Here is a 13,324-nt window from a genome sequence, read left to right as displayed (position 1 = left end):
CGCCAACCTGATCACCCCCAACTGCCCTCCCTTCCTGGCCTGATTGTCCCTAACCACCTCTGCCTCAGCCCTGCCACCATGGCTTTGTCTGGAAGGATGTCTTTGTCTGGAAGGTCTCCCGGAAGGTCTCCGGGTCTAATTAGTATATTACCCTTTTATTAGTATAGATGATTTTTATCTAGCTATTGGTCAATAGCTGATCTCTTATTTCAGATTTACAACATTAAAAAGACATCTTGCACTTATAATCATGACATTAAGTCATGATTAGCTTATGAAATATTAAAAATGACTTGTCATTTTCTTTTAGTTTCAATATGTAAAGCCAGTTTCCTTGTTCCAAAAAGTAAAGGCAATAAATTTGATTTGGTGTGTGTGTATATATATGAGTGAAGTGTACGTGTGTGTATATATATTTTCTAGGTTGAATGAATTCATGTAACTTTATATTTAGAGATTCCTTTGTGCTCTTAAAGAAGGATCATTCTAACCAATCATTTTCTAGGAAGCAAAATGAGGTTTCATCTGTCTTATATATAGTTGATAAATTATAATTTTTCACATTTTTTTTTAACCATGCTGATTCTACCTCTGGAGTTAGGGCTTTGAGATTGAGAACTCTGAATGTTCTCAATAGTAAATATGAATTTTAATGAGATAATGTGTAACTTTCTAGTCTGTAAACTATATGTCAGTCATTTCCATTGTTTCTGATAGAACAATGTCATTCTCCATGCCTGGTACATTCCCACTTCACCCAATCATTCTCATTTTTATACCTTTTAGGCTACATCTTTTTCCCTGTCAAAAAAATCTGGGCAAAATAAAAGCAAAAAGGTGACTAATTTTATTTTAGCATGATTCTTCTTTTTAAATTGTTGACACTATTACAGATGTTCCCCATTTTCCCCCACTTTGCACACCTTTACCCAGCCTCCCTTCCCCACCCCCCGCCCCCCATGCTTCACCACACTGTTGTCTGTGTCCATGGGCTATGCATATATGCTCTTTGATAGTTGCTTAACAAAATAGGAAGGTGTATTTGAAAGTACAAAAGACTGTGAAATCAGTAGTCATATATTTTTGTTCCCAGCTTCTCAAAATCTTATTTCTCAAAATCAGGAATTGAAGATAAACTTATCAAAGAAGGTAGTTCTTTTTTCTCTAGCCTATTGATCTGATAAAAAATGTGAATAGATATTAAATTATAGGGAATGTTCCAAATATTTGTTTGGGTTTTATAACCATGAAGATGTTTTTCAACCCTAAAATTCCATAGTGGAGTGCCTTGAAATTAATCTCAGAAAGGAGATATCTTTATGCCTTATATATGATGTATCAAGTTAATGGTAAGTAGTTGTTTGACAAGGGGGCATGTGTGACCACCATTATGCATAGAGCCATCTTTGAACAACCAAAGTTATGCTGGGATTCCAATATATCTTTTTTGGAACCAAATTAAAGATTAATGTGGCTACAGATACATAAATTTGCAGTGATTATAGATTTAGACAACAGGTCCTCTTTCTACAGTGCAGCGTGGGGAGGAAAAATAACTTAGCTTAACTGAATAGCTTGTGAAATTATTAGTGGTTGTTGGCACTCAGGAGTGAAAGAGGTAAAATGGAAAATATGTCTTCTTTTCCCTCATTCCTTTGTGATATTGCGATATAATAAGAAATACATACTTAGTCATAGTCTCTGGTTCCAGGTACAGGGCTCCTAAAACTCTTGGAACTTCCTGAGTGATAGGGGTGAAAGGAGTGTCTTTGTTATTATAACCCCTTGCAACCATACCTGAATTTATGCTTGTGAGACGACTCTTGGTGTGCCACAAGATAGCTTCAGGATGGGGGCCAGTTGCCAGAGGAACCAACTATGTGTTTGGAGATTTGGGACTTTCAACCTTCCCCCACCCTCTGTATAACCTTGGGAAAGGGAAAGGGTTAGAGAATGAGTTAATCACCAATGTGTAATCCTATCTAATAAAGATGGAATATGCAAATTGACTGTCACTTCACAACAAAGATGGCAGTGCCCACAGCCAATAAGGAGGGAATATCCATGCCTTGTCTGTGCATCTCTTCCATTTGGCCATTCCTGAGTTGTATCCTTTATAATTAACTGGTAATAGTAAGTAAACTGTTTTCCTGAATTATTCTAGGAAATTACCTAATTTGGGGAGGAGGTTGTGGGAACCCCTAATTTATAGCTGATGAGTCAGAAGTATGGGAAGTCTGAACTTGTGACTGGTATCTGAAGTAGGGGGACAGTGTTATGGGACTGAGCCCTTAACCTGTGGGGTCTGCACTAATTCTGGGTTGTTAATGTCAGAATTAAATTATAAGACACCCAGTTAGTGTTCAGAGCATTGGAGATTGACAGGTGTGGGAGGAAAACCATACATTTGTGTTAGAAGTGTTGTGAGTAGTACCCCCCACCACTGCACACATCCAAATAATAGCCAACTCTTGCTAATACCGCCTAAACATTTCATAAACCTGGTTTTTCTTTTTATTTTCTATCCTTACAATCACTGTCCTGGTTCAGTCCCTTATCACCTTATCACCTCTCTGCTGGGCTATGCACAGTCAATATAAATTCTCACTTTCATAAACAATCTCCTTTAGAGAGAACATTTTCTTCCTCCAGATTAACTTTATCCTGTGTACTGATTAATCCCTTTGATCTTGTGAATCTCAGTTAGGAGATCCCTCTGAGACTTAGTGTGAACTCTTTTGGAAAAATTGCCTGTGTCTCTGGGAAGGTTAGGGGCCCCTCTTCTTGTCTCAATATTATGAGTACAGCATTCTCCCTGCACCCACTACATTGCTTTCTACCTTTCTTGAGAAATGGGAGCCTATTTTAGTTGTTTCTACATTCTCTGAACATAATGGAGTACCTGTTTTATAAAAGTTGCTCAATAAAATTGTTCCTTTTTTTCTAGTTCAGTATTTTTTATTTTTATGATTATATTTTTATTTTTATACTTCTTTATTATTTAAAGTATTACCTGTGTCCCCTATTAACCCCTCCCCGGCCACTCCTAACCCCCAGCACATGCCCTCAACCCCCTAGTGTCTGTGTCCATTGGTTATGCTTATATGCATGCATATAAGTCCTTTGGTTGATCTCTTACTCCTCCCCCGCCCCCCGACACACACACACACACACACACACACACACACACACACACACCCTCCCCTGCCTTCCCTCCAAAGTTTGATGGTTTGTTTGATGCTTCTCTGTCTCTGGGTCTATGTTTTAGTTATTGAGGGCTTGGAGCTTGCTCCAGATTTTCCCTCTATGGCAGCGGTTCTCAACCTGTGGGTCGCGACCCCTTTGGGGGTCGAATGACCCTTTCACAGGGGTTGCCTAAGACCATCGGAAAACACATATATAATTACATATTGTTTCTGTGATTAATCACTATGCTTTAATTATGTTCAATATGTAACAATAAAATTGGGGGAAACCACAGCATGAGGAACTGTATTAAAGGGTCGCGGCATTAGGAAGGTTGAGAACCACTGCTCTATAGCATCAGTAGAGTCAGCTGTGCTTTCACACACTCTCCTCCCTCTGCTCAGGACAGGTACTACTCAAAGAAATGTCTCCCATTCAGGTTCCATGATCAGTCATCTTTCTAAAGCACATTGGCCATTTCATTTCTCTAGGTTCTTTACCTTACTCAAGTTTTTAAGGAAAGTTCAGGATGCAGTTAAAATTCTGGTATACCTCTTAATATCTTTGGATTAGGCCTTTGCCGATTTTGCTCACTATCCTTTATTTCTCCATGTACATCTTTGGCATAGATTTACAGAAGTACTTGAGCTTCTTTATAATCAACATGTGTCTCAAGCTTTTATTGCTGCCCACACACTTTTACTTTTGCCTTAAACACCACTTCCTCCCAACACTTCTTTTCTTCATCTAAATCCTCCTCTTCTCTTAAACCATCAACTCTCTGGGAAAAGACTTCTTGACCCTGTAGAAGAAGTCAATGGGGAGAAAGGGGACATATGTGATACTTTCAACAAGAAAGATTAAAAAAAAAAAGAATAATTCTTAACAAGCTATCACTTTAATCTGAAAATGGAGGCTAAGCCCTATGGTTTCCAGGAAACTAGAAGATAATAGTATTAGCATTCCTTTCAAGATTTGGTTTGCTAAAAAGCTAAATGCTCTTAGCATCATTTTGGAACTGCTCCATGGCAAAATAAATATTTTATTGTGGCAATATAAGATTTTTAAAAGCTTAATTTCACAATTTAATATTCATTTTAATATGTAATGTATACTATACCTCTACCATTATATATGAGGTTTAATACATGGAACACCAAGTTAGAAATTAATGTTCTACATATCACAAAAGACAGGTGAAAGCCAAAAATCAGCTTGAAGTGTGTTAACAAGTAAGATGTGATCAAGATGAACATTTTTCATGGTTTAATTGATTTAATAATAAAAATGAAGTAATTGATTTTTAGAGGGTGTTTAAAAAGTGTGATTAGGGATTGAATTTTTTCTAGATTGAATTCATAAATCTTTGATAATCCTCAAGGAGAATAAAGAACTATTGGTATAAACAAGTCTCCTGTCAGTCATGTAAGGCCATATGAGGTTAAGTCAATGAGGCTGCTATTTGCAACCAGATGTTAATTCTCCATAAATAGTAGTAAAGCTCATGGTAATAGAAAATCTAAAGTGGAATTAATTTTTAAAATTAAAAAAAATCAATGTTTCTTCCAATATAATGGGAGGAAACCCTGAAAAACTGACGGAGATCCTCCATGGGCACATCACAGGGAATCTCACTAATTGCTAAACAGACTTTCTTTATAGATTTTTTAGCACTTCCCTCCTTTGTGGCTAGAGGAGGAGTAGAGACACCAACTATAAAGCAAAGTGTGCAGCTAAGACTGACAGATCTATAAAGGACTGATAAACTGTGTCTGCCGACGTTGGCTTGGTAAGTGCTTTTGACCTAGATAATATCATTTCCTAAATATTGTTTGACTGGGTATCCTTTCAGAAGCATAGCAATTTTGCCGCCTATCCTTCCAACTCAATTACTCAGCTTTTCTTCCTTTACTGTTGTGATGGAGGTAATACTTTGAAAAATTCAAATATGTGTTCTTTTTTGGTTTCTAAGTGTAGTACATTTATTCTAGTTGGCTCAAGAATTCATCAAACCTGGAGAAGATTAAGACATGTTATTGCAAGTAGGATGATGTAATAGATTCTGACATGGAAAATAAGATTTTTCACATTCCCTAAGTTTCCTTTCACTGTATCAAGAACGCTGGTGGATGAAGAGAAGGAAGAAGGTAGCAATTCAGCCAGAAATGTGTGTTCTTATTTTTTATTCCTTGGGCTCAGAGACATAAAAGAGGAAATAAATGAGGCTAGAATTGGACTTTTGTGCCCACTTCTCATTTGAAACTCTGAGCCTTACAAGCTACTCCTCCCATTGCCTTCTGAAGTAAAGACTGTATTATTCTTCTCATTTTAAAAATCAAGGCAAGCGGAGATGAGCAATTTGCTAAAGATCATACAGATGGCACACAACCTGGATCTGAACCCAGGACAGTCCGACTAACCACTCAGCCACAATACCATACTGTCCTCTGTATTGTATTGTACACATAACATTGCTAAATTTAAAAAAATAAATCTATATATATAAAAGCCTAAGTGACTGTTCGACCGGTTGCTATGACATGCACTGACCACCAGGGGGCAGATGCTCAATGCAGGAGCTGGCCCCTGGTGGTCAGTGTGCTCCCAAAGTGGGAATGCCACTCAGCTAACTGCCGGGTGCCAGATGCTAGGTTCACAGCTGGTGAGTGCAGCTGCGGCGGCTCGAGCCTCTCCCCCGCAGACACTCCCCTTGCATGTCCCTCCCCAATCTGGACCCAAACCAGGATCGGGACCGGCATCAGGACTGGCATCAGGACTGGCATTGGGACTGACTGGGCATGAGCCTGCAGCTGCATCTCAGTCATGGGAGCGCCAGTATTGCCCTAGGACAGGTGCGTGGAGACCACAGAGGAGCATCAGTGAGCCTACTAAGTGGTGGTGGCAGGCGAAGCAGGGCTGGGGTTAGCGGGAGTGGCATGATGCTTGGCCGGCTCGGGATCCTCCCCGGCTGCCTGCCCCTTCATGCACTACTACAATCCTTGTGGGATGTTGGACTGCTGGTTTTGGCCCGATCCCTGCTGGCCACGCCAAGGGACCCCACCGGTGCATGAATCCGTGCACCAGGCCTATAGTTAATTATAATGGTAAAAAAAATAAAATAAAATAAAATCAGGAAAATTGTAATATTTTGCATTTATAGAATAAATGAGTTTCTAATCATATTGTTATCTGATGTGATATTAGGGTCTGACCCTTGCTACACTGTTTAGCAGTCTATTAAAATCCAAAATTTTGAGCAGAAATGGAGGTTTAATATGTAACTTTAACTTTATGTTGTCTTGCTGAAAAAAACAACAACGTTGGAGCTATATTTTTGTTCAGTGGCATTAAAACTAAAAACATATTTCTCTATGTGAATCTCTTGAACAGTTTTGTTGTTATTAATAATCAAGTTGATAGTATAATTTCTGGGTTCGATTGATCAAGTACCATAACTTCTACAATAGATTTGTAATTTCCTCAGAGTTTCAGAAGTAAATTAACTGCAGTAATAGACCTGTTCTTTGAAGCTCTCTGAAATAGTGTACTTTGTTTATATTCCATCCATTCCCTTAGAGATGGTGTAAATATTTCATAATTGTTTTAGGAACAATTGTTTTATATTTTGAGTCTTTGTGTTATGTAATTCTACAATCCAACTGAATATAAACTCTTTCATCTAGATGTGTTTGCTTTTAGGTGCTTGGCTCTTTATTTACATGTTTTAAAGGATAATTTCGTAGTAGTTTATTTGAACTAAATGATACATTTCTGACATCAGCTTTTAAAACATGATGGTTTAGCTCTCTCTTATTTATTTTTTTGTAGACTTGATGTCTCCATGCGAGGCCTGCTTTTGCTTGTAAATCTATAGTGTTACCAATTAAATGATGTAGCAGTTCTAGTAATGTTAACCACCCTGAATTAACATGCTCTCCAACAATTAAGCAGCGATTGTAAATCATTGGAATTTGGAAAAATAATCAGTGTCATATGATCGTTGTGTGACATAGGATGGGTCTGATTTTTAATGTATGAAATCTTGGTTAGAAAGTGAAGGTGAGCCTTCTGTATAGTTTCATGCATAAGATAGCCTCAAGCAGAAGGAAAAAAGACTGAGAATATGTGAATCCTGATTTCCCAGAAGAGTGGGGGGAGGCAGAATTTACTCTGAGGAAAGTGACATCAGTTTAGTTACACAAATTGTGCAATACAAGTTGCAGTTGTCTTTTTACTGAGATTTTATAAAGTGAACATTTTTTAACATCCTATTTGCTAAAAACAAGTAAAGGTTATGGACAACTTAATGTGACTCAACGAATCAAACACCTTCGTAGTGCCCTTTTCCTGCCTAGCTGGTGTTGGCTGCCTGTACCAAAGTATTTGTGTCTTACCTTGTAGTTTTGCCTTTCTCTGTACAGATATTTTTATCATCATGAGTCATTTGTTATGTTTGCCATTGTTGATTTGGTTTCTATGTATCTGTGATTATATGAAAATAATATCAAAACAAATGTTTTTGTTTTTATTTTTCAGAAAGGTCTCTAAGATTTTGACTGTGAATCATGGTGTTTCCAATAATACTCATGTGACTATAGCTGAAAATTTTACCATCTTCAAGAAATAGCCAGAATGGTAAGAATTATATAGGATCTCATCATTGAACATATTGTTAAATTTATGAAAATGCCCTAGCCAGCTTGGCTCAGTGGATAGAGCACTGGCCTGTGGATTCGATTCCGGCCAAGGGCATATGCCTGGGTTGCAGGCTCGATCCCCAGTGGGGGGCATGCAGGAAGTGGCCAATCAATGATTCTCTCTCATCATTGAAGTTTCTCTCTCTCTCTCTCTCTCTCTCCTCTCTCATCTCTCTTCCTCTCTGAAATCAATAAAAATATATTTTTTAAAATTTATGAAAATAAGTTATGGACTATGTGTCAGTTAGGATTAGGTTTGTCTGCAACAACCAAAAATCTCCCCAAACAGTGTCTTAAACGACACAGAAGTTTCTCTCTCAGGCAAACAGAATCTAGTGTTACCTGTCCAGGGTTGATATGATGGATTCATAATCATCAGGGGTCCGGGTGTGTTCTATCTTGCTGTTGGGCCACAGTCACCATGTAGCTTCGACCCCATGATCTAATATGGCTGATTAAGCTTCAGTGTCTTGTGTATGTTCTTGCCAACAGGGAAGGTGCAATTATGAAGGAAGACAGGGAGAAATGTATATTGGGGAACAATTTTCGATCTCTGATCTAAAAAATATCAACCCAAATTATCTCAAAGTTCCAAACCTAAAATGGTACAGAATCAAGTTTTAAAAACTATTGATATTCATATTTTCAATGGTAAAACTATAGAACATGCTGCTACTTGTGTCAATTGTTTTACCAAAAATAAAATTAGATATAAGAAGAGATATAACACAATTATTTCTAAGTGAAAAGAAAGCCCTGAAAAATTTTAAAATACAAGGAAGATATGACAAGTACTTTAAGTTATTGTGATTTTAAAGTATATTTTGAGGGAAAGATGTGATTATCAAAGAATTGAAACTTTACTCAGAAAAGGTTGAAGAAAAGAGTATAACTGATTTTATAGCTAAATGATTATATTTCTTTAAAAAACTGTTTAATATTAAGAGGGCATGAGAGCTCTATGAGGGCAGGGATTTTTGTTTATTTTGTCCCCTGTTAATATTGAATAGTGGCTAAACAGAATAGGGGCCAATAAATGTTGATTTATATATTGCTTGATTAAATTAGAATGAAAGACAAAGAAGAATTATAGGTAGGTCTCTACAAAAGGGAATACATTCAATATTAAATAAAAAATATAAGACTATCATCAAATATAGTAAATGAGATTACTTTTTCCTTAGCTTATTTGTTGATACATTATGAGAAAAGTAAGGAAAAGAGTAACTTAAGTGTATATGGGACCCACTGAAAATATCAAAATATATTTTAAAATTTAAAAGAAGTGCTTACAGTCCTAACCGGTTTGGCTCAGTGGATAGAGTGTCGGCCTGAGGACTGAAGGGTCCCAGGTTCGACATTCAATATTAAATAAAAAATATAAGACTATCATCAAATATAGTAAATGAGATTACTTTTTCCTTAGCTTATTTGTTGATACATTATGAGAAAAGTAAGGAAAAGAGTAACTTAAGTGTATATGGGACCACTGAAAACATCAAAATATATTTTAAAATGTAAAAGAAGTGCTTACATTTCATTAAAGTAGGAAAAAAATGACTGGATCAATTTACATAAGGGTATACAAACTTTTCTGCAACAAGTCACAATCAGATAGATATAGGGCCTGGCCTGCAACAGAGTCTTGACATAGTGGGAATTTTAATGAAAAACCCGTGGAATTTCAAGAAAAGCACAGAATTTTATGCACTTGTTATTATGGATGTTGTTTGAATTTGTAAGAGATAATGTTTTGTGAAGTAGTAAACAAGTTGTGAAAACCTCTCAATTCTGTGATGTCTTTATGTGACACCACTTCTGAGTATTATGCAAAATGATGAGCAATTCTTCAAAATATGTAAGCAGAACAAGGGCATTAGAAGTGAGCTATGAAAGTTACAAAACATGAGTTGACTTGTACTTCATCTCACATTATTAGTCTAATTGAGACACATCTAGAAGCTATTCAGTCTTCAAATGTGCAGGTGAGTGGTGCAGCAAGTGTTTGGTTGACAGATTCCAAATTTGAAATGACAATTTCTTTAACATGCTTTTTATAAAACATCCTGTCTGTTATTATAATTCTTTCATGTGAGCAATAAAGTAAATTATATTACAGATGGGTTTTTTTTGTGTTTGTTTTTTGCCTTCAAAAGAGAAGCATTATTTCTTTTCTTTTTTTTTTTTGTCAGAGAGAGATGATAAACATTTAAAATGTTTTTGGGAAGAGAAAAAATACATCACAACTAATTTCCAAAGCTTTCTTTAAAAAAATATTTTTTATTGATTTTAGAGAAGAAGGGAGAGGGAGAAGAGATAGAAACATCAATGATGAGAGAGAATCATTGATCAGCTGCCTCCTTCACGCCCCCTACTGGGAATTGTGCCTGAAACCCTGGCATGTGCCCTGACTGGGAATAGAACCATGACCACCTGGTTCATAGGTGGATGCTCAACTACTAAGCCACGCTGTCTGGGCCTATTTTCTGAAGCTTTCAAAGTACACATGCCTTCTCTTCCAAAGAAGCAAAATGTTATACATAATGAATTTGTCTTATTTCATGGAACGGGCTATTATATTAATCAACCTAGAATGTTCATTTAGAGTAAAACTTTATCTGTTTTCTTCACACTAGTCCCTGCATCTGGAACAGGACCTAGCACATAATACATGCTCAGTAAATAATCTGATATGACTGATTGATTGACTAAATGAATATATGACTGAACAGATAATTATATGTATATGTAATCTTAAAACTCCAATTTTACTGAAATTCTGAAAATTATAACTTTATGAGTACTTCAATATAATTGGTTTGGCATTTAGTATATTTAATGTGATGTTCATAATAATGCTCAGAGCTGGCACTTGATGTTTTGAATTTGCTAATCGTGCAAACAAGAGCAAATGACTCTTTTCATTCCACTTTTTCTTAAGATTAGTACTTTAAAAGTACCAAGGTGAGTCCTGGCCAGTGTGGCTCAGTTGGTTGGGTGTCATCCTGTTCACTCAAGGTTGCTGGTTTGGTTCCTTGTCAGGGCACATGCCTGAGTGGTGGGCTCCATCCCTGGTAGGGGGCGTGTGGGAGGCAACCAATAGATGTTTTGTTCTCACATCAATGTCTCTCTCTCTCTCTCTCTCTCTCTCTCTCAAAATCAATAATAAAAAAAACACAAAAGAGAAAAATAATATAAGTTACTGGCATTGGTGGATATCAGGAAACAATTGGCTCTCTCTCTCTCTCTCTCTTTCTCTCAAAATCAATAATAAAAAAACACAAAGGAGAAAAATAATATAAGTGACTGGCATTGGTGGATATCAGGAAACAATTGATATAGAATCAGAAGGACCCAGGGTCACTGGGAAGAGATTTGTCACAGTAGTGGACAGAAGGTGATGCTCCATTAATCACACTTCTAAGTACTTATTGCTGTAATTTTATATATTCTCATTCTTCACATTTTGGATTTTAGCCTCTGACTCCTAACATACTCTACTTTGGTTATAATTAGATGTGATGTCAGCACCGTTGCTGGGAATAGCTTTAGGGAAATTAACATCATTTTATTAAAAGCTTCCAGTGTTATTAAAATTTATGATGCACTTGAATGATTACTTTGGAGTTTTCCATAAAACTTTTGTTTTGTTTTAAAGTCATTATGTGGAGTAACCACTACTACAGGTTCCAAGGAATCACAACTGTTTCATAGACAACCCTGAATTGTAAGCATTGGCATTCAGCTCATTTGGCATCCAGCTCATTTGGCATCTTGGAAATGGAAATATAATTCATGTTTTAATTGATTGAGGACTTAAAGTTACATGATAGGACTAAATGGACAGTTTCCAAAAAGCAGCTTAACAATTCATTTAAAGGAAACCCAATAGAATTGTGGTGCAACTCTACTGAAATTATCCTCCCTTAGATTACTAATGAATACTTTGCCAATTTTCCTCAATTCTAATAGTTTTTATAAAGCCTCTGTCAATGTCAATGTTCTTCCTTTGTGCCCCTCACTCTGGCTTCTTTTATTTTGATCCTTCACTTTTGGATCTTCTATTTTTTACGTAGTCATTGTGTGTTGGTATTTGGTTTGTGGCTCCCTGTACATCATTTATGAGTTCTGGGTATTCATTTCTCTACTTGACCTCATCTCCTATCTATGCATGTGACTGTTTGCTATGATTCATGAGTCCCTTGTGCTCCTAGTGCGGCCTGGGTCTCACTCTAGTAAGGAGAGGATAGCATGTCATGCCCCATCCTGTCACATTTATAAAATGCATATCTTCTCAGGTCATGTCCCAATTTATATTCCTTTAATACCGCCTCAGGATAACGTTGAAATTCCTTAACATTTCCTATGAGAATTCCATGATACAGTCTAGGTTTACCACTCCAAGACCACATTTAATCATTTATCTCTTGCAAATTGAAATATTTTCACTTCTCCAAATGTATTGTGTTCTCTCTCCTTTCACTTGCTTCCCCCTGTGCTGACAACATTCTTTTCCCTGATGGAGAATAACATTTACTCTCAGGACTCAGTTTATGTATCCTGTCCCTCAGGAGATATTCATTGCTGCATTTCACTCACCACAAATAATATTCACTATATTTATTGTTCACATTGAATGTATTTAATAAATGTCTATTTGTTATATATTTTTCTAAACATTTTCTGTTTTTCTTATTAATACTAGAGGCCTGGTGCATGAAAATTCATGCACGGGAGGTGGGGGTCCCTCAGCCCAGCCTGCCCCCTCTCACAGTCTGGGAGCCTTCAGGGGCGGGAGGCGACCCGGTAATAGTAATCAGAGGAAGGCGATGCCCCCATCACACCTCTGCTGTTGCCACTGCCGACAGCACAAGCCTCGACTGGCCCTGGTTACCTGAGCCTCAGGCTGGCCGTGGGCGGCTGGGCAGCCGCCATCCGAGGCTTGCCTGCGCCTTAAGCCAGCCCTGAGAGGCTGGGCAGCTGCTGCCCGAGGCTTGCCTGCTCCTCGGGCGTTGGCTGGGCAGCTGTCATCTGAGGATTGCCTACGCCTTGGGCTGGCCCTGGGTGGCTGGGGGCTGAGGGGCTGGGGGACTCCGGAGGCAGGCGCGAGAAGCGGCTGGACCTGCCTGGGGGCGGGCCCAGCTGTGCCATGTGCCTGCTGCCCCAGCGGGGCTGAGGGGATCGAGGACTGTCATCTTGTGGCTGTACACGCCGCCATCTTTGAGAGTGTGGCAGCAATTAGCATATTCCCTCTTTATTGGCTATGGGTACTGCCCTCTTGTGATGGTCAATTAGCATATTCCCTCTTTATTAGATAGGATATTAATAAGTTTTAAAAGATATATCATTTGCCCCGACTGGTTTGGCTCAGTGGATAGAGCATCGGCCTGCGGACTGAAGGGTCCCAGGTTCGATTCCAGTCAAGGGCATGTACCTTGGTT

This window comes from Myotis brandtii, unplaced genomic scaffold (assembly GCF_000412655.1).
Source record: "Myotis brandtii unplaced genomic scaffold, ASM41265v1 scaffold237, whole genome shotgun sequence".
Lineage (NCBI taxonomy): Eukaryota > Metazoa > Chordata > Mammalia > Chiroptera > Vespertilionidae > Myotis > Myotis brandtii.
This window is presented reverse-complemented; position numbering follows the sequence as displayed.